General features: G+C 47.5%; 1 protein-coding gene and 1 non-coding gene across 2 annotated transcripts in view; both read right to left on the bottom strand.

Moving 5' to 3' along the window:
- Arhgap35 (Rho GTPase activating protein 35) overlaps window positions 1–8988 on the bottom strand; it is a 119268-nt gene extending 110280 nt beyond the window's left edge. The window contains exon 1 of the mRNA XM_021166185.3: window positions 8263–8988. The gene's annotated coding sequence lies outside the window, so the exon portion shown is untranslated. The remainder of the gene's footprint in view (window positions 1–8262) is intronic.
- A 9671-nt stretch (window positions 8989–18659) lies between these two features.
- On the bottom strand, window positions 18660–18765 carry LOC115031692 (U6 spliceosomal RNA). Its single transcript, XR_003837351.1, has one exon. It is a non-coding gene; the product is annotated as a U6 spliceosomal RNA (small nuclear RNA).
- Window positions 18766–19550: the final 785 nt, after the last annotated feature.

Raw genomic sequence — 19550 nt, 5'->3', positions numbered from 1 at the left:
GGTACTCTCTCAAACCCACCATCCAAAAAAGTAGCAATAACAACAACAACTTAAAAAGATCTGTGCACAAGAGAGTATTTCCTCTTATCAACACACCACAAATCCAAAAGCAACTACTGCCATTTTCCAGTTTTAGTGACTTAATACTGGGCACACACCAACAGCTGGGGATCACTCCTGTAGCAATCAGAAACCTTCCTCCCTTTTTCATTTTTCAGAAAGGCTTTTAATCTTCATTCAATTGACCAATCAGAGGGAGACATTTCTTAGAGCCCAGCCACATTAAAAAGATACATCTCACGCCTTTAATCCCAGCACTCAGGAGGCAGAGGCAGGGGGATTTCTGAGTTCAAGGCCAGCCTGGTCTACAAAGTGAGTTCCAGGACAGTCAGGATTATACAGAGAAACCCTGTCTCGAAAAAAAAACCAGGGGCTGGTGAGATGGCTCAGTGGGTAAGAGCACCCGACTGCTCTTCCGAAGGTCCAGAGTTCAAATCCCAGCAACCACATGGTGGCTCACAACCATCCGTAATGAGATCTGACTCCCTCTTCTGGAGTGTCTGAAGACAGCTACAGTGTACTTACATATAATAAATAAATCTTAAAAAAAAAAAAAATTAAAAAAAAAAACAAAAACAAAAAACCAGGGTTTCAAGCCATGGAGAAAGTGATCACCAAGAGCAGAGTCCACAGCTTCCTATGCTACCTTAATAGGCATTTCTATAGAATAAAGGAAGTGGTGTCACTCTCCAGCATCAGGGCCCTGTCCCACCCCACCCCAGGTGGTCCTCTTGCTCTGAGCCATTCTGCTGAAGAAACAGATTTCAAGACTCCAATAATCTTGTGTTAGTGCAGCACCAACTTTCATTTGTATACAATCAATTTGCTACTGAACAGAGAGGCCTCTTTAATTATCTATGGCAATCAACAGTGATCATTTTCTTTTGTCTCACACCTAACATAGGCTTCAAGAAATAAATCCATGATTTTGACCTTTCATTTAAATGCAGATAGGAAAACGTTCAATGCAACTACACATGTACTTTTTTTTTCCTTAATTTTCATTTTCTGTGTATGGGAGTTTTGCCTGCATGTATGTTTGTGCACCATGTGTGCCTGGTGCCCACTGAGGCCAGAAGAGGGCATTGAATCCCTGGAACTGAGTTATAGATGGTTGTGTGTTACCATGTGGATGCTGGTAATAGAACCCAGGTCCTCTGCAAGAATATATTCTTAAATCAATCTTCTGTATGTGGGAAGGCTATACATTAGCTACAGCTAGCTAATATACTCTAACCCCAACCCTGTTTACCAACTGCAACTCAGAGTTACTAAATAATTATAGTGATCTGGGCTAGCAAGATGGCCCAGTGGATGATAGAACTTGCTGCCAAATCTGACAACCTGAGTTTGACTAAGTTCAACCCCCAAGTCCCACATGGTAGAAAAAAAGAACTGACTCTCATAAGTTGTCCCCTGACTTCCATATATGTACCATGGCTCAGTATGTACACAGTGCATACACTTGTGTACACACAAATAAATGAACAAATGTAGTAATTATACTCAGCAATGAAACAAAACTAAAGAGCAGTGTTTTCTATCCAAACATCTGCATTTCTATGTACTTTTTAATGTTTTATATTAGCTGACCGCTGTGCTAGAAATGGAACCCAGGACCAGATGCATGCCAGACGCCTACACACCCAATCTCATAATTCTTATTTTTTAGTAGTAAGACAACAAATTATGGCAATAGTCTCTCTATACATTTCCAGTTGCCTAAGAATATTCTCAAGAGAACATTTTGGTCGAGGCTGTGAGTCAGTGATGGCGCTCATGCCCAGTAGCATGTGTCCCTGGTTCCTCCGCAGCACGGAAGACTCACTCAAGAGGGACTTTACCTTTTGTCTCCTAAAAACCATGGAGAGAGGCAGTCAATACTTGGCCAAACATTTGTACCTTCTTTCTGTTAGACAAACTTTTACCTAATTTTGTGAAATCTGGATTTGACAAATCTGGAACAGAAATGCCCAAATTTCTCAACAGGAGCCATCTGATATAATCCCTTCATTCTGCAACAACTTTCCCAAATCACATAGCTGATAAGTCATGATAGGAGTTTACTCAACATTGTTTTCTAGTTGGTTTGGTTTGGTTTGGGGTGGGGGGGTGTTTTTGAGACAGGATCTCTTGTAGCCCAGGCTGGCCTTGAACTCAGTAAGTAGTAGGATTTCCCTGAACATCATCTCCTCCTCCCTCCACTTCTCAGGCACCAAGATTACTAGTGTGTGCCACTATGCTTGGCTTTGTCAATATTTCTTTACTGCATGGGAAGTTTTCTGTCAATGGCTCAATTTCACTACAGTTGCTGGGAAGAGGGCAGCCCCAAGGAAGAGAACACACAAAAGCCACAACTCCTGCAGAGTCCATAACACAGAAGCACTCCATTCATAAGGTAAGGTGAAGGAGTTAGGCAAGTTGGCTATTTCCAGCAAAAACAAATATTACATTCTTGTAATGATGCTTCATGGCTGAACAGACCCAGTTCTCCTCTTAAGCTCAGTGGTGTTCAATATCAGAATGTCAATAAATGAAAGTCACATTGACAGGGGCCCATTTATTTTCAAGAATTCTTTGTAAAGTCTGATAAAATATTGTATTAAAAGTTAAATAGAAATAAACTTTTGGGAAGATGAACATGAATGATTTGTTTGCACTTCTTAATACCAGCAATTTAAGTACTATTCAGACCATTGCTATTTGAGAGCCTAGGTCAACAATGACTCAGCTTGAAAAATTCCCTACCATTTTATAAAAGAGGTGTAAGCTGAATTATGTAGCTAGTACAATCTGGAGACACCCCCCCCCCATGTTATAAACTAATTTCCATATGAATGGCTTAGAAAGTGGTAGTATTTACTTTCCATTGAAAAAAAGTATCCACAAAGGTAAGCCCAGGAAAAGCCCTATCTCAATTCTGTTTTAGGACGTGACAAGGACAAGAGGGGGATCCTAGCACAGACCCAGGTACTGAGCACTAGGCCACAGCTCTTCCAACACAGTCTGTTCTACTGAATAGAGTCTACCATCAGGGTTGGACTTCAGTCTTCAGACAGGGATATCCAGCCCAGTGGAAAAGCAAGCTATCCCCAATCCTAATTAATTAGGATATGGCCTTGACAGAAGGCAGGCCCTGCTCTTGTGTCTAATGATCTCGAAGCAGAAGCCTGCCATGTGACCCCAGGAAAGCCTTTTACTTTCCCACCTGCAAAGACTGCACTGATATTCTAGACTAGACTACAAAACTCCAGGGCCCAACATGTTATTTCTGCTAGTCACCTTCCATATACAGGCAAATAATCTTTGGGGTTTGTGAGAGGTAGATAATTTAAATAAGTGAAGTAAATGATTGATCAAAAGTCACATGGATTGGATAAATTACACCAGATGTGATAGTGGATACCTGCAATTCAAGAATTTTGGAGACAGAAGCAGAGAGATGACTCAAAAGCTACCCTCAGGTATATATCCAGATAGAGGCCTGCCTGGGCTTTGTGAGAGCCTGTCTCGAAAAAATAAAAGTAAATGAACAAACGACACTGTTTAGATTGCCTGGTAGCAAATGACAGTCCTACAAAATCACAACAGCCTGCAAGAGGATCAACACCTTTCAAGAGACCGCATCAGACCAAGGTTGGCAAAGCAATCTAGCTTAGTCCCTACTACCTTGCCCACGTCTAGCTATAATGATCTAATCTGCTGTATTGTCTCAGGAAGACTGTCCACATACACAGGCATGAGGCTACAACCTGGCACTAACTATGCAACCTGCACACTTCCCAACTGTCCTTTTCCAAAAGTCACTCACTATTCCAGCCAGATACCTTCACCCATCCGTCTGGTATGAAGAATGAGAGTTTCTGACTTATTTGTCCTGAGGCATCATCAAGCCAATTAAAAAAAGAAGGCGATGGGCAAGGAAAAGGAGACATGAGCACAAAGAAAGGTTAGTTTTAAAGGGGGAAGGGGAGGCTAAGAAAGGACTCTTACTGGGCTAGTTCTAAAAATCTAGACAGGCTAAGAGCCCTTAAAGACATGCTAGTGCACTGAAAAGTCATCTGCTGCCATCACTTGCTTCACACTCCGCCCCAACTGGCAAAGGAACTGTTCCATAAGGCCAAGGCTACCACCTCACATTTCTGTAGCACCCAATTCCATCACGAAAGCAAATGTCAATTCTGGGAGTGGAGCCTTCACTACCATCAGAGAAATCTGGCGGTCCTGAAACATTAGTTCCCAGCTTAGAAGGAAAAACAACTCTTTGTTCTTTCTGTCACTCCTTTTCCTATTATGTGAACTCAGTTTTGATGCAGAACTTTTGAGGCTGCCAGTGTCAGGAAGACTCTGGAAACACACGTTGTAGTGGTGTCAAGCACACAGTTGTTCCTGTTCTTAAGTAGGTGTCAGCTCCAAATAAGAATGAAAAATAAGACAACTATTTGTACTGACTTGGAGAACACAAACTCTAAAATAAATACTGGAAATTGTGACATGAGACCAAAGAAACACCATTAGAAACAAACCAAAGTGTCACACAGCATCAAAATCCCCACTGTTCTTCTCAAAGCTTAAAGTCCTATAGCTCAGTGGCAGAATAAGCCTAGCAACAATGTTCAAGACACCAACTTCCAACCACACAACACAGAACTGAAAGAAAAGAAACAGGACCACAACCCAGAAAACCTACAGTCCTATAAAGCTAGGAGAGGCACACAGATCCATTACGCACACTCCCCCCATGTTCTTGTATACAAATACCCTAACATTGGATGAGTCAATGATCTAATTCTGTAGCTGACAGAGAAGATTTTTTATTTCGAATGTGTTCACACAGAACTATTTCTAAGCAGGTGCTGAAATAAACAGTCTGATCATAGCTCAGTTAAGAAAGAAAGTCCTTCCAGTAAATGTGCCTTCACAGCTGAATAGCTTAATATGCAATTGCCCGAGGCCATAAGGAAGAAAACCACGATAACAACAATAACAACAACAACAACAAAAGGCTTTTGATTTAGATTTACTCAAGAAATAGAATAAACCTACAATACACCAAAGGTCCTCCCCTCCCAAGGTAAAGAACGATATGATCAGATAGCTCTTTTGTAAAAAGCTACCTCTACTTCTGGATTAATTTCCTGAACCCCCCACCACAAAATCATTAAAGGAACTTGAGAAACACAGGGTTAGAAAAGGTAAGAAGCCGGGCGTGGTGGCGCACGCCTTTAATCCCAGCACTCGGGAGGCAGAGGCAGGTAGATTTCTGAGTTCGAGGCCAGCCTGGTCTACAAAGTGAGTTCCAGGACAGCCAGGGCTACACAGAGAAACCCTGTCTCGAAAAACCAAAAAAAAAAAAAAAAAAAATAGAAAAGGTAAGAAAAGCACAGTTCACAGACAACAATCCCAAATATACTTCTATCAGCCAGTTCTTGGCAGCCCTCTCCAACTCTACCCAACCAGGCCCCTTATAAAGTCTGGGGGCTGTCAGAACTCACCACTGGTTCCCTGCACAGGCACACTGGGTTCCTATGGCTGGGAGTGCCGGCTATACTAGAGGGCAGAAATCTGAGTGACACTTGGCACTCTTCCTTTCAACAACAACCACAAAATGCTTTCCAAACCCAGCCTATCACCATTTTGAAGACCAGGAAGCTAAAGCCTGCCAGGGGGCATAGGTGCAAAAGGAAGAAACCCACTGGGTCTAACCCAACCCCCAAAGGTCACAGCATTAACCAAAGGCTAGGCGAGAAGGCAAGGCTACAGCTTCTGAAGACTAGAGCCTGTAAACACCAAATGTGGCCTCAGCAACCCCTGGGACATGCAAAACTTGAGAACTCATATTTCCTTGGCCTGGAGTAAAACAAGAATATGATTTTTCAGCTGATGAAAAACCAAAAACCAAAAATAAACAAAAAAATACATACTCATGAATGCTTCTGGGGGTAGGTTAGGGGCGTACTGGTGTGTGGTGTGGAGGTGGAAGAGTGTAGAGCCTACAACTGTCTACAACTGCTCAAAGAGGCAAGGAGGAAAGTGAGAAGAATAAAGAGTCAGGAGCAGCTGCAGTCCCCTTTCCCAAGGGCACAAAGCTGTGAGGCCCAGAGAGGGAGCAAAGAGAACATAAATGGGGCAATAGATGAATCCTATCCACCATCACTAATCTCGATGAGAGTCAGAAAAATGGGGAGTCACTCCCAGACTGAAGAGAGCTGCAACCAATCAATCCCTACCTCTGTAACAGATCTCAGGAGGACTTTTGAGGATAAAATTCAAAACACTCAGGACTCAACAGAGAATCTGCAGCCTGGATCAGTGCCTAGAGTACCTCGGCTCAGTCTACCCTGGCAAATGCTGAGAGTTGCATAGGACAGGGGTGTCCTCAATGGAGAACTTGGTGGTGGTGGATGGGAAACTCTGAGAAGCAGGTGTGATATGAGTTAAGTCTTAGAAAGGGAGCCTGACAGGGTTGAGGAAAAAGGCAGAAAGCCACGAGGGAGAAAGGCAAGAAGCAAAAGAGGAAAGGAACTGAGAGATGGGTATCAAAAGAAAATGAACATCTAAACGAGAATTTGTAGGCTCCAAGAAAGGGGAGACGGGGATAATAAGAAAGGAATGATACCTTCAGGTTAGAACTAAGGAAAAGGACTTAAAAGGAGGCAGAGGCAGAACAAGACAGGATCGGCGAATGAAGAAAAAAAAAAAATCCAGTGAAAGGCTGAATGGGGGATGGAGGACTTAGAATTAAGAAGGACCAAACATTGAACAAGGAGACTGGTGTTGAAGATGATCAGTTTGATAGGGACAGCAACAGTAAAGTTCAAGACAATTCAAAACTATGTAGACAAATGGACAGCTCCAAAAGGGAGGAAAGAACACAAAATAAAGAGAATGAAGGGGAATAGCCGGTAGAAGGGCAGAATGGGCAGCGTGTGAAGGGTCAGGGTCAGAGTCATCTAAAGTGCAGAGAAACACCAGGAGCAAGGAAGATATAGGCAGCAAGTCCTAGGTGTAGATGAACTTACTGGCGATGGGTTTGTGTGAATGAAGCAGAGCAGAGGGGCATTGAAATAAAGGTGGGAAAGAGAGGAAACAACGAGAATAGAGGTGCAGAGAGTACAACTGAGTAGAGTCAGGGTTAGGGCAGAGGTCTGCTAAAGGAAATGGCAAAAATGAGACACCCTAAGGGACAGAAGAGGGGGTAAAAAGAAGAGGCAAAAAGCCAGGCACCACAGGGGAGTGCATGCAAGATCAGAGCGCCTGCACAGGGGCAGAGTTGGCAGGCAGAAGGGTCTGGAAAAGAGGACAGGGTCTGAATGGCAAAATGGGAGCAAGCACTGAGAAGGGAAGGAAGCGAGCAAGGCGCATCAGAATCTGAGAACCGTAGGAGAAGCAGCCTAGGGACATCCTAGGAGGTGCAGAAGGTTCAGTGTTGCGGCCCGGCAAAACGTGGGGCAGTTGGGCCCAAATACAAGGAGGAATTATGTCCAAAGTCAAGACCGGGAGGGCAGCAGAGCAGTGCCTGTATCAACAGACCAATACGGATCTCCACGGAGGTGGAACCGCAGGTCCTAAAGGGACAGCTCCTGGGGATGCAAGATGTTCTACGCCAGGGATAATAACAGTAAATAGGCCAAAGAAGGAGAATGGGGATTTCCTCCCAAAAGTGATGCTAGCAGGAAACAGGTAAGGTAGAAGGGCCACGGATATCCAAAGTGAGCGTCAGAGGGGATACAGAGGGGTCAATGAGGAGGTAGGCTGTCCCAGGAGCACAGGCGACTCCAGGAGGTGGCGAAGTAGGAATGACTGGGGGTCGGGGTGGGGGGAGGAAGTGGGAAAGAAGACGGCTCAGAATTGGGAGTCGGGTATCTCGAGTGGAGGCTGAGAGACACCGAGATCCTTCACCGGGTTTGGTGGGGCGTGTGTGGAGGCAGACGCCGGGATTGCAGGGCTGCGGGGACACTAGCGAATAGGAAGGGCAAGGCGGGCCGCGCGGGCCGGGCCCGGGCATGCAGCGGCCGGGACGCGGGGACCGCGGGGCGCTGGGGGGGCGCTCCCTCCCCTCCCCCTCCGGCTCCTCCATTGTTCGCGGGCTCCGGGCCCCACGGTCCCCGCCTTTCCCCCCACCCTTGGATCCCGCAGCGGGGCGGCGCCCGGCGCCTCGCCCGTCCCCACATTCCCCTCCGCCAGCTACGAGACACTTACCAGTCTCGGGGGCGCCCTCAGCGCGGCACCGGCCTCCGCGATCCCGGCCGCAGCCACGGCGGGCCCGGCGCCATGTTCCCCTAGCGACTCGTTCCTGAGGCGGCTGAGGCGGCGGTGGCGGCTCCGGCGGCGGGGGGCCGGGCGGACCCTCCCTCGCGGGCTCCCTCCTCCGCCTCCTCCACCTCCTCCTCCCGCCGCGCCGCGGCTCTCCCTCGGGGCGGGGGGCGGGGAGGGGAAGGGGGGAGGGGCGGGAACCAGGGGGAGGGCGGACCAGCCTCGCTCGCTCGCTCGTTCCCTCCCTCCCGCGCAATGGCGGCGGCGGCAGCGGCAGCAGCGGCGGCGTTGTCGCCTCCTTCCTGCGGCCGCCGCGGCCGTGCGCGTACTGGAGACCCTCTCGCAAGTGCGCGTGCGTTTCTGAGGGGCGAGAGGCGCTGGGGCTGGGGTTGGGAAGTGGATAACGGCCCTGTGGGCCGAGCGCACCGCGAGGACCGTAGGCCGGGAGGACAGGCACGCGCCGACACCGAGGGCGCGAGTGCGCGTGCGCGCCTGAGGAAAACGCCGCTACCCCAGCGGCTGCGGCGCCAGATTCACACAGCGCGAGGACGGACACCCGCGAACTGGCACAGGAGGGCGCGGGGTGGGCTGAGTGCGCGTGCGCAGAGACGGCTGCAGCCTGCGAAGCCACCGAAGGGAGGGAGGAGCCCGCAAGGGGGGCGCGCACGGCGTCGCGCGTTCCAGGCCGCAGTACCCGCCGCCCCTCCCCACACCTCGCAGGCTCCAGGAGAAAGCCAGCTCTGAGAGGCTTGGCCCGGCTCGTGAGGGCGGGGACTTAGGGCTCCATCCCGCTCGCGCGGGACCTCACTAACCAATGGAAGGCAGAGGGAGGTGGGTTCGCCTCCTGGAGCCGCAGCTTCGGGATAACGGAGGGGGGGGGGGGATAGACGTAACGTGGGGTGGAGAGGCGGGGCTGTGAAGGAGGGAGCGTACCCAGCGAGGGAGCCGATTGGGCGAGGGAAGGGGGCGTGGTCCTTCACAGCCCAATCCAGGCTCGCCGTTGGCCAGCCCTAAAGAGTGGGCGGGGACAGGGGGCACGTGCTCTTTCCCGGGCGCTGAAGAAAAACCTGTGGGCCAGGCGCGTTGATACAAGTTACTGGTGATTTCACCCAGTGCTTGGTCCCGGGCAGAGGAAGGACAGGGCCCTGCATTGCAGCCCTAGTCTCCCAAGTCAGCATCGGGCAAATGACAGCAAACCACATGTCACTTTGGGTGCTTGCAGGGGGGAATGGTGATGTGAGAGGGCTCCCCTCTAACTCTGTATTCCTCTGGGAGCCCTCCGGAAGGATGGATTGTGAAAGACAGGCTTTCCCGGCGCCTCACAGAGTGTGGAATGCCTGAAGGAAGCACGTGTTTCCGATCCAGCCTTGCACTTCTTTCCAGGCTTTTCATCTGTAAAGTGGGATAACAATACTGAACTCCAAAGGGTCACTTGGAGAATCGAATGAGGTATAATAGGCCCTATGGCCACGATTCATGGTGGGAATCCTCGAACTACTAGAACCCAGTAAAATATGGGCGATCTCCCTTATACATTAATATCTATAATAGCTGATGGATTACTCTTAGCAGAGGATTACCCACACTAATAGAAAAACTAAGCCGGGCGTGGTGGCGCACTCCTTTAGTCCCAGCACTCAGGAGGCAGAGGCAGGCGGATTTCTGAGTTCGAGGCCAGCCTGGTCTACAAAGTGAGCTCCAGGACAGCCAGAGCTACACAGAGAAACCCTGTCTTGAAAAACCAAAAAAAAAAAAAAAAAAAAAGAAAAAGAAAAACTATGACTATATGTTACGCTGTAATAAGAGAAATGTGGATGTAACCTCTTAAAGCTCCCTCCTAGCCACCGGTAACTGAAACATCAGAAAGCAACAGGGAAGTTAAGGAGAACGACTGAGTCTCTAAATGAGGGTGGGGTGTAAAGGAAGGACCTACATGCAGTGAGTACTCAGTAAGCATTGCTAAATAAAATTACATGTGCTCGACCAAATCCAGCAACCAGAACCTCATGAAGTCAAAAAGGTCATGCTGTAGGTGATATTCCTGGAGTCTGCTTTAAGGTGGTCAAGGCAGCCAGTATGTCTCTTTTGGCTCTCTACAAAGGCAAGAAGGAAAAATCAATATCATAAAATTTTACAATGGAAACACAGTAATGAATTTTCATATTCTGAAAAAAAATTTACATGTGCTCAAATTTTAAAACACCCCAACCAATGAAGCCTCTCATTAAAGTTTGTTAGGAGGATAGGGTCTCGTGGTGTGGGCTGAGGACAGAAGTCATTGGTAGAACGCTTGCATAAATACACAAGGCATTCGGTTCCATCCTAAGCACAGAGTGTCTGGAGTAAACTAAAGTTAATTTTGTTTTCTGTTTTTTTTTTTTTTTTTTGGTTTTTGAGACAGGGTTTCTCTGTGTAGCCCTGGCTGTCCTGGCACTCACTTTGTAGACCAGGCTGGCCTCGAACTCAGAAATCCGCCTGCCTCTGCCTCCCGAGTGCTGGGATTAAAGGCGTGCGCCACCACGCCCGGCTCTGTTTTCTGTTTTTTGAGACAGGGTTTCTCTATGTAGCCCTGGCTGTCCTGGAACTTGCTTTGTAGGCCAGGCTGGCCTTGAACTCACAGAGATCTGCCTCTCCCTTCCAAGTGTTAGGATTAAAGGCATTTGCCACTGTGCCTGGCTAAAGATAATTTCCATTGACATTTTTCTCACTAGCTATCCTGGCTGCCCTGGAATTTACTATGGAGCTTAGACTGGAATTGAATGTGTGACTATCCTCTGCCTCTGCTTCCTGAGTGTTGGAAAAGAATGATGTTGGAGTTGCACAAAAGAACACAAGAACAAAGTAAAAATAACTCAACCAGACACTTTATCATTATTACTATTATTATTGGTTTGCAAACTCAGTGCTTGCAGGGAAGTGTAAAGATGGATCAGAGGTTAAGACCACTGGCAGTTCTTCAAAGACTCAGGTTATATTCCAGCTCACAACTGCCTGAAATTCCAGTTCCAGGGAAACTGATGCCCTCTTCTGGTCTCCCCAGAAACTGCACAGACATGCGAGCAAAAACACCCATGCCCGTAAAAATAAATTTCTAGAAAAATGTGTCTGTGTGTACGTATCAAAACCCAAACTCAACTATTGAACATACATGGCTGAGATGACTTTTTGTCTTTTATTATTGATGGAGGTAGCGACTTTGTCTTATCCCATTGATGGGAACTCGGATTCTCAATTTGACACGATTGGCTGGCTAATCAACTAGGTAAAGGGAAAGAGGAAAATTTAAGAAAAATGGACCTTTGTTGGACTAACTCTTTTGGATAGAAAAGGAATCCCATTCTCACATGAGTGCATGTATTACCACAACAGAGTCCAGAAAAGCAGAGTCCAAGGCAGAGAAATGACGTGGTGCTTAAGAGTACCGATGCCCTTCCAAAGGACCCGAGTTCGATATCTAGCACCCACGTGGTGGCTCACAATCATCTGTAACTACAGTTCCAGAGGCTCTGATGCCCTCTTTTAGCCTCCACTGGCACCAAGCACAAATGTGGTACACAGATATATAGGCAGGTAAACCCCTCATTCACATAAAATAAAAACAAAACCCTACCAAATCCACTCTTGAGAAATATGTGAACAGACAGTATCTCACTTTGACCTCGGGTTTTTCCTTTTTGAAGTCTGCCACCTTTTCTTCTCGGGTTGAAGTCACTCTCTAAGAATAGCCTGATCCTGGAGCTTTACAGATGAGAACACTGGGCAAGGGTTGTAGCTCAGCTCCTAGAGTGCCTATCTAGCCTGTCCTGGGTTCAGTCACCAGCACCACATAAATGGGGTGTGATGACACACAGTTGGAATCCTGTGATAACAGCCCTTTGGAGGTAGAGGCAGGAGGATAGAAAGATCAAGATCAACCTTGGCTACATTGTTAGCTCCGAGCCAGCACAGGCTACATGGACTCTGGTTCGACCAATAATAATAGCAAGAACAACAAGAAAAAGCCAAATATAAGTAGATGTTAATGAGTAATTAAATAGGAAACAATACAGAGAAACCCTGTCTCGAAAAAACAAACAACCAACTAGAAAAAAACAAAAAAAAAACAAACAAACAAAAAAAAACAACCTTAAATAGGAAACAAAAAGAATAGCTGGCCTTCAGTCTAATGGTAGTCAAAAAGGAAAGTCCTTGTCGGCTCACTCTTGTGGTTTCAGATGTCTCTCAAGCTGGGTCAAGGAGCTGGCCCCTCTAGTATCCCAAAGAACCTGGGTGTCATAGAGAGGGGGCGGGGAGGAGAGACAGGAGGATTTGCCCGTCTCTGCCTCCAGAGTTCTAGAATAAAAGGCATGTGCCACCGCAGCCTGGCTAATCCTCTCTCTTAATTCTTTCCTATCGCTTAAGAGCGCAGAAACTAGCACTCCCACAATCACCATAGATGTCACCAACAGGTCTAAGCACAAGGGAGAGGGCTCAGGAAGTGTTTTGTTGTTGTTGTTGGGTGAAGGCACCATCCGGCAAGGCCTTCCCAGCTCTGCAATTCTTTCCAGGACTTAAGTAGGCGAATGGTAGCTGAGTAAGCCAACGACAGGAAGCAGGCTTCCCTTGGGGCAGCCACCCCCGCGCACCCGGCCCCCCTTCGCTCCAGGATAAACAAACATCCGACTAAACAATTAGCTGACAGAGACAAGAGCGGGCTGCCGGGTTGGATCTCTATCAAGATTTCCCATGCATAGCCCTGGAGGCCCGAATAGCTGGAGGTCACTTCCACCAGAATGCTAGGAACCAAACGCGGCTTCAGGTCTGCACGCGAATTGCAGAAATGGATGGTGGCGGCGGGGGGATTGACACGACCACAAAAGTTTTGCATAAAAATTGGCGATGCTCGGGCATATTCAGTCCCTATTCCGGAGAATTAGAGAGAGGGTCGGAACCAGGGCTGAGCGTGACCAAGAGGTCGATGATCCTACAGCGCCGTCTACCAGCGGAGCCGAGAAAGCCGGTTCTCGCTAAGGCTGCGGGAGAATACTGCAGCCTATGATGAGGAAGGGACAAGAAGCCAGGGGTGCTCGCAATCACAGCAGAATCACAGCTCTCCAGGAAGGACTCAAGACATCTAGTGTACAGTACGCCAAATTTTGTTGGCAGGATTCACGATGAACCTATTTCTATAAATTTGTAAAATTAGCCGGGCATGGCATAATCCCACCACTTAAGAGGGAGAGGCAGAAGGACTGGGAGAATTCGCGGCCAGATTGATCTGTGACGTGCGTTATAGGATAGCCTGGGTACTCAAAGGCAGCACAGGCAACACAGAGAAATCCTACCTCAGAAAGCAAAAGAGAGCAGGGAAAATGAAATAAATTTAATGTAAATTTGAGTAAAGCACAGATCTCAGCTTGTTTGCCTGTTTGCTTTTGGTGCGCGACAGGTAAAAGGCAAGCTCTCTACCACTGAGAGAGGTGGGTTTTTTTTTTCCCCCGAGGCAGAATTTCACCAAGTTGTTTAGGCTGGTCAGTCTATATAGTTCTTTCAGGCTTGAATTTTCAGTCTTCCTGCTTCAGCCTCTGCTGACGCTGGAGTTAACAGGTTTTGGCCACCCGGCTTTATTTTGTTTGAGATGGAGTATTTTGTAGCAAAGGCTACCTCAGATTCACTATGCAGCCAACACTGGCCTTCAGCTCCTGATCCTCCTGCCTTAATCTCTCAAGTAGTGGGATTATGGGTGTCCATGTCCAGCCATCCTAGCCTGTAAATAACGGAACAGTGTGAGACCATCTCTCAGATGCCTCTTAAGACTGCCTCCTTCCTCTCCCTCCTCTCCACAGTCAATGAAAACTCTTATGCTAATCACCTCGTCCATTACCATGGATTCATTTTGCCTGTTTTAGTACAGTGCTTGGGTTTTGTTGCTGTGAAGCCTCAACATGACCATGGCAACTCTTATAAAAACTTTGTTTGTTTGTTTGTTTGTTTAAGACAGGGTTTCATTGTGTACCTCTGGCTATCCTAGAACTCATTCCATAGATCAGACTGGCCTTGAATTCAGAAATCCTCCTGCCTTTGCCTGTTGGAATTTAAGGTGTGTGCCATCATCGTCCAACATAAAGAAGAAAACGTTTAATTGGGGCTGGCTTACAGGTCAGAAGTGTAGCCCATGGCCATCATGGTGGGAAACGTGAGGACGTGCAGGCAGACGCGATGCTGGAGAGTTTTACATCTGCATCAACAGGCAGCAGGGAGAGAGAAACAGTGGGTCCAGTTTGGGCTTTTAGGGACCTCTAAGCCCAGCCCCAGTGACACACCAACTCCAATAAGGCCACACCTCCTCCAACAAGGCCACACCTCCTAGTAGTGCTATTCCCTTTGGGTTTATGGGGGGCATTTTCATTCAAACCACCACAAGTACTAAATGTAAATGGAATCCGCCTGTAAATACTCTCACACGTAACTCTGTTGTATAACAGTTTCCTCAGAGTTTGAAACATTTCATTCTGAATGGAAACAAAATAGCTTCAGGAAGTCCCTGAAACTGACCTGATTCACTAGGTCCCTCTCTCCCAGAGTACTAAAAGAAAACTCAGAGAGACCAGCTGTCTAGGAGAGGCAGAATCCAGCAGAGGTGCTTAGAAGAGGTTTAGACCAATGTATTGAGCGGCCTGCAGGTTGTACAGTGTACTCTAGAGTCTCAGCTTTTGTGACCTGTCACCCATGCTGGGGTGGGCTTTGATGATGAATTTCTGCTCCTGAAAGTAACTTTTCACCTATAGTCCTGTAAGTAATTTCAATAAAATTCATGGCTCACTAAGTTGGACCTTGGTATATCTGTACTTTGGTCTGTCATGGATCCCTATTTGGGGTGGATAGATATGTGTGTTGCCTCTCCCCAGGAAATGTTTTGTCATACAAATTCAGCCTTCTGAGTCTTAAGTGTTTGTGAGATCCAACCCTGATACTCTGAGTTAGAATAGAACACTGGTTCTCAAGGTCATGCTGCCATATTCTTGTTAAGAGTGTAACAGCTCATCTTTGCCAGATATAAAAATAAAGCCTATAATTCCAGCAGATAGGAGACTGAGGCAGGATTAAGAGAGTCTTCAGGCCAGGGGTTAGAGATATGTCTCCTTGGTCTCAGAGCACTTGTTGCTTTTGGCAGAGGACCTGAGTTCAGTCCTCAGTGTCCGGCTGCATGCCTGCCTGGCTGCTGGGATGCCAATGGTGCTCCAGGGAGACAGGATGCATGGAATACAAGGATCTCTAGCCAGGCCAGAATGAAAGGTTCTGAGGCGCTCTGGAATGACCTGAATGGCCAAAGAAGTACAGCTTTCCGAGGGGAAACCTAGGCAGAGCAGGCAGCCAGCTCTGTTTCATTACTGTGGCAGCCTCAGTGCTAGTGGCAGCTGTAGCAACGAGCTGCTGTGGACAGCCAGAAGCTGGAGCCAGAGCCACTAAGCCACTAAAACAGCAAACAGCAGCCAGTGGAGCAAGCCTGGCCTGCTGAGTGGAGCTGAGGTCCAGCAATGGATGCTTTGGGAGAGAAAACTCTTACCTAGAGTGTTACAGCTCAGTAAAACAGCCACCCTCGGGTGATTCTGGTGAAATAACTTATGCACTTTATTCCATGTTGATAGGGACCATGTTATAAATAAGCATTTGGGGATAGAGTGGGATCCAGGAGTAGATCCCTTGGCTCAGTCTGAGGCGTTGGGAATGCTTTATTTGCATGGGGAAGGACTTCAGGTGTTGTCCCTAAGTAACTGATTGTCAAGGCTCTCTCGATGGGGTGTGGTGGTTTCAGGACAGATAGTGAGAGACCAAATCTTTCAAGTTCAGACTCCATTTTAGAGAACCTGACCTAAGTTTAAACTCAGGCAAACTAACAGGCCGGTACCTAGCATTAGTTTTCAAGTTACCCCCAACAACCTGAGCTTAGCTTGAGTCTCTAGGCTAACTCCCAACAAGATCAGCATCTCCAGGTTATTTCCTCAACGAACCTGCACCCCCAGGTTACAAGCCTGCCCCCTGGCTAATGACCAAGAAAGCAGAGGAAAGCAGAGGAAAGCAGAAATTAAGTTTATCATATGACTCCCAGCACCAGCCAATTATGTTAAAGGCCACAGTAACTTCCCAATTAGATGCTTACACACTTACCTCACAGCCCCACCCCAGCACTTGCTACTTACTATAAAACCTTGTCCGAGCCGGGCGTGGTGGCGCACGCCTTTAATCCCAGCACTCGGGAGGCAGAGGCAGGCGGATTTCTGAGTTCGAGGCCAGCCTGGTCTACAAAGTGAGTTCCAGGACAGCCAGAGCTATACAGCGAAACCCTGTCTCAAAAAAAAAAAAAAAAAAACCTTGTCCGGATAGATGTTTGGAGCTCCTCATCACCAAAACCCGTCCTCCATGACAGCAGTGCACCGAGGGGCCGGAGCTAGCTCAAATGAAGTAAGAAGCCCTACGGTGATTCCATCAGATCGGCTCTCATCTGTTCTTTGGGGATCACGTACATTTCCCTGGCACTACAGTAGCACCTGGCCAGTAGCTGGTTCCAAAGCATGCCATTTTCAATTATGAGATTTACCGGGGATTTTGAACCTGCACCAACTTTACCAGTTCTTCTGTCTGGTGGCACAGACCACTTGCCCCACACCCCAGCACTTACATGGTGGCTTATAACCATCCCTAACTCCAATTCCAGGGGATCCAATACCCTCCTCTGGCCAGGACTGTACATGGTGCACATACGTACGTACATGCAAGCAAAAGACGCATGCACTTAAATCCTTGACAGAAGAGAGATCTATGTTAGCTCATTCTATGCAATGAGATGCTATTACAAAAAACAATAAAACATCGATGGATAAGTTAATGAATGAAGTTACTGTTCAAAGAGCGAGTTTGATACATCTTCCCAAGGGAGTTTTACAGAGTGGGTGTTCCAACTGACTTCTTTCAAGGTAAGTGTCATTGAAGACTTTTAGGGCTGGGGACCTAACTTTCTTGATAGAATGCTCGCCTACCATGCCTGAAGTCCTGGTGGGCCACACCTCTAATCTTGACCCTTAGGAGTTACAGGCAGGAAGGTCAAAAGTTCAAACTCATCCTTCACTACACATATTGAGTTCCAGTCAGCCTGGGGTACATGAGACCCTGTTGAGAACAAAAGGGGTGGGGGAGGGGAGGGAAGCAAGGGAGGAGGAAAGGGGAAATTTCACTTGCTCCAGAATTTCTCAAACACTTCCTATTGGCCATTGCCCCCTTTTTTTTATTTTATGTGTTTGGGTGTTTTGCCTAACGTATGTCTGTGCACCGTGTATATGCCTGCTGTCAAGAGGGGCCAGAAGGGTGTGTTGGATCCTCTGGAACTAGAGCTGCCACAGGGGTACTGGGAATTGAACCCCAGGTTCTCTGGAAGACCAGTCAATGTTCCCAACCACTGAGCCATCTCTCCAGACCCCAAAGTCAACCTGAACAGCTTTGTTACTTTGTTAGACAAGGTCTTTTGCTGGTCTGGAACTCTCACCAAGTAGACAGACTAGACCAGCAGCAGGCCAGTCTTCCATGGCTAATCTTGGTTGTAAACCTCAATTGAGCAATGCCTCTATCAGATTGACCTGTGGCCAAGTCTGCAGGGCATTATCTTGATTGCTAATTGATGTGGGAGGGCTCAGCCACTGCAGGTGGTGTCACTCCAGATGGGGTTGGGGGATGGGGGCGGAGACTAAGCTATATAAGGAACCTAGCCTTCTGGGAGCCTGGAAGCAACCTAGTAGGCAGCATTCTTCAAAGGTCTCTGCTTTAGTTCCTCTGTCCAGGCTCTAGCCTTGAGGCCCTCCTTGGCCTCCTTTTAACAGTCGACCTGTAAGCAGAATTACCCCTTTCCTCCCCAACTTGTTTTTTTTAAATTATTAGATATTTTCTTAATTTACATTTCAAAAGTTATCCCCTTTCCTAGTTTCCTCTCTGAAAATCCCCTATTCCCTCCCCCTTCCCCCTGCTCCCCAACTCACCTACTCCCACTTCCTGGCCCTGGCTTTGCCCTATACTGGGGCATAGAATCTTCCACAAGACCAAGGGCCTCTCCTCCCAGTGATGGCCGACTAGGCCATCCTCTGCTATATATGCAACTAGAGACACAATCTCTGGGGGTACTGGTTAGTTCATATTGTTGTTTCACCTATAGGGTTGCAGACCCCTTCAGCTCCTTGGGTACTTTATCTAGCTCCTCCATTGGGTACCCTGTGTTCCATCCAATAGATGACTGTGAGCATCCACTTCTGTATTTGCCAGGTACTGGCATAGCCTCACAGGAGACAGCTATATCAGGCTCCTGTCAGCAAAATCTTAAAAATATGGAACACTTCACGAATTTGCATGTCATCCTTGCTCAGGGGCCATGCTAATCTTCTCTGTATCGTTCCAATTTTAGTATATGTGCTGCTGAAGCAGCACCCCAACTTGCTTTTAGCTGGTAATTTTGTTGTTTTTTCACAGCAACAGAAGCCAATTAGGATAGAAATTGGTATCAGAGGATAGGCATTGCTGTAGGCAGACCTGACCATGTGCTGTTTATGCTTTAGAATGTTTTTCAGGGGAAAGGGGGAGGATTTTCAAGCTCTGGGCTGGAAAAGCCACTGCATGCTCAGAGCTCAATGAGCTGTTGTGGGGACTTGGAAGATAATGCTGAGAGCAGTTCTTTTTTTTTTTTTTTTTTTTTTTTTTGGTTTTTTCGAGACAGGGTTTCTCTGTAACAGCCCTGGCTGTCCTGGAACTCACTTCTGAAGACCAGGCTGGCCTCGAACTCAGAAATCCACCTGCCTCTGCCTCCCGAGTGCTGGGATTAAAGGCGTGCGCCACCACACCCGGCCTGAGAGCAGTTCTTAAGCAGGAGGCCTGACTTGTAAAGTGCTAGGGGTGGGAATGGGAAGATAGAGAGGGTCAGGATCCAAGTCTCTGTCATGACCATTTGTGTATAATGTATCTGAATTAGGAATCTGTCACTAGGACTGGGAGGTGGTGGCACACACCTTTAATCCCAGCAATAATGAGGCAGAGGTAGGCAGATCCAGGAGTTCAAGGCCAGCGTGGTCTACAGAGTGAGTTCCAGGACAGCCAGGGCTACACAGAGAAACCCTGTCTCGAAAGAATAGGTAGGTAGACAGACAGACAGACAGACAGAGAGATGAGTGTCCCAGAATGATGGACTTTCCAAGAACAGCTTCCTTCCTTCCTTCCTC

The sequence above is a fragment of the Mus caroli genome, unplaced genomic scaffold (assembly GCF_978045245.1).
Source record: "Mus caroli unplaced genomic scaffold, Mus_caroli_1 scaffold_8, whole genome shotgun sequence".
NCBI classification, from domain to species: Eukaryota; Metazoa; Chordata; class Mammalia; order Rodentia; family Muridae; genus Mus; species Mus caroli.
The sequence above is the reverse complement of the archived record's forward strand: the minus strand, read 5'-3'. Positions and strand labels throughout refer to the sequence as shown.